This window comes from Oratosquilla oratoria, chromosome 17, assembly GCF_046742065.1.
Source record: "Oratosquilla oratoria isolate Oo_2021 chromosome 17, ASM4674206v1, whole genome shotgun sequence".
NCBI classification, from domain to species: Eukaryota; Metazoa; Arthropoda; class Malacostraca; order Stomatopoda; family Squillidae; genus Oratosquilla; species Oratosquilla oratoria.
In genome coordinates, this window is record NC_134793.1 from 28,354,481 (window position 1) to 28,356,980 (window position 2,500).

Below are 2,500 nucleotides of genomic sequence, written 5' to 3' on the forward strand. Positions count from 1 at the left end.
ACGGACGGAGACGCTGAGGTGCCGGGAAGACCAAAAGAGGAAGATCTGGACTTGATTCTAGACTCATGGTCTCTTGTAGTCTCTTCCATTCTTATGTTCTTATGAAGAACATCGTCTGGTGGCAGCCGGAACAGACGAACATGTGGTGAACAGAAGTGGAGGAGGAGGAGGAAGAGGAGGAGGAGGAAGAGGAGGAGGAGGAGGAGGAGGAGGAGAAAGAGGAGGAGGAGGAGGAGGAGGAGGAGGAAGAGGAGGAGGAGGAAGAAGAAGAGAGATGAATGAAGAACTCTTGAATGGCGAACCGTGAGGGAGAAGAGGCAAAGACTGAAACGAGGAAAGGATAAAGGTAATGAGGATGTGGGAGGAGGAGAATTAGTTTATAATGAGAAGAAATTAATTCATTTGTGAGAGATTTAAGGCGAAATGATGTGTACAAACGTGCGTCAAAGCACCAGATGCACAAGGCAATGAGAGGAAGGGGTAGGAGGTGAAGAAGAAAAAGGAGGAGGAGGAAAACGAAGAGGAGGAGGAGGAGAAAGGGAAGGAGGAGGGGAAAGGAAGAGAAGAAGAAACAGTAGGAGAAAGAGGAGTAGGAGGAGGAGGAGAAGAATAAGGTGTAGGAGAAGGAGGGGAAGAAAGGTACGGAGGAGGAGGAGGAGGGAGAGGAGGAGGAGGAGGAGGGGAAGAGGAGGAGGAGGAGGAGGGGAAGAGGAGGGGGAGGAGGAGGAGGAGGAGGGGAAGAGGAGGGGAGGAGGAGGAGGAGGAGGTATTATAGTGGAGCAGGCTTTTCGTTGTGTGATGGAGATAATGATGAAGCTTCTGAAGGACTTAGTTTGACCTCGTCGTCTCTATAGACGAAGGAGATGAAAGAAGATACGAGAGATCCGTATTGTATGTCGTCACTGGTAACCAGCGCTTCTATCCTTGGAGTCGGTGCCACGACGAAGAGGCGGGTTCATAGAAGCGAGAAAAGAGAGACATAAAGAGGCGGCAAGGAGAAGGTGACGGACAATAATAATAGAAGTTAAAAGTAATTTGAATTCTTATTCGATTGGAGATGGGTGTCCAACCGTCAAAGAATGCTTCGTGACGCTGGTCTGTCTCTTAAAGTCCCTTAAGTCTTGTCTGCATGAATCTTATGTATTCAGTCACCTTTGAGGGAGGTGGTGGGGACGAGGATTTCACACACAGCTGAATGAAATAGCCCGCTTGTAGCAAGAACTATTAATACTTGAGGTGCAGGGCTGGGCGCGTTCCTAGGTGCGTTCCTCGGTGCGTTCCGCTTTAGTGTGGCCGCGGTCAGCGCTCCCAAACTATTAAAGCAATATAGGTGTCGGTGTAGTATGTGGCCTACGAAAGTTTTTTCTTTGGTATAGTATGTAGCCTGCCGGACTTTTACTTCGAAATGAACCTGTCTCTTAAGCTTTGATAGTTTGGGAGCACTAACCGCTGCCAAACTAAAGCGGAATGCACCGAGAAACGCACAGGGGAACGCACCGAAGAATGCGCCCAGCTTGTTGAAGTGCTCGGAGAGCTCAAACCTCCGCCAGAGCAGTTGGCCACGCAGACCAAAGAGGAAGAACGGAATCAGTCTTGGGATTGTCATTTGCTGAGGTCTCGGCGTCAAAGTACAGAACCTCGCTGTTTCGATATCAAGAGAAGACGAAAGAAAAAAGTCCGGATCGTCATAAGGATCTTCTGGTGTTTCAATTAGGACATACTCTACCAGTGGGAAAAAAAAATAAGCATCAAAATCTATTCAGAACTATTTCCATAAAATATATAACAAATATACAAACAAGCTTAGCGCGACCGGGAAAAGAAGAAGGGAAGGGAAGAGGGAAGAGGTTTCTGAGGAGAGCGGAAGAAGGTTGTAGGTTGTAGGCCTTGTGGGAAAGTGCAAGATGTGAAAATGTGCATGTGTGCACCACAAATGGGTGGAGATGAAGAGGAGGAGGAGGAGAAGGAAGAGGACGTAAATAAGGGGAGGTGACGGTGGTCAAGGAGAACGGGGAAGATGAGAGAGGTGAAGGAGGTGCCTGATTAGGAAAGAGTAGGTTGTTAGGTAACGACGCTGTTAAAGAATGGTTGAATGGCGCAAGAAGAGTTGCGTAGGTTAAAGAAGAGCTGTGCTGCTCTTTTTTTTTTTTTTTTTTTTTTTTTTTGTGGCATTCGCAGTCTGTGGCAACATTTCCAACCGCTGTACCTCAGGTGTAAGCAGCCAAGAATGCCCTAACACCTGGTTGCAGGGGCTACAGCTGCTATATAACTCCAAGGAGCAAACTCTTCCAACGCCCAGTAGAATCTATTTCAATACTCCCAGGTTAAGAGACGCTGGTCTTTGGCGTCAGGAGCCTAATCGAGTTCCCTCATTTAAGCAAAGAGTGTTTCTAGTGGCGAAAGAAAGAATAAGAAGAAGACGGTGCATTGTTTGTACCCACGCATTACATAACGTTTGTACCGTTTTTGGGGGCACTGCTTACATAGGTTTCTTGCAATT

At 47.5% G+C, this 2,500-nt stretch overlaps 1 protein-coding gene across 6 annotated transcripts in view; it reads left to right on the forward strand.

Moving 5' to 3' along the window:
* Positions 1 to 2,500, forward strand: part of toy (paired box 6 protein twin of eyeless) — a 463,084-nt gene that overhangs the window by 217,904 nt on the left and 242,680 nt on the right. The gene's annotated exons all lie outside the window — the stretch shown is intronic.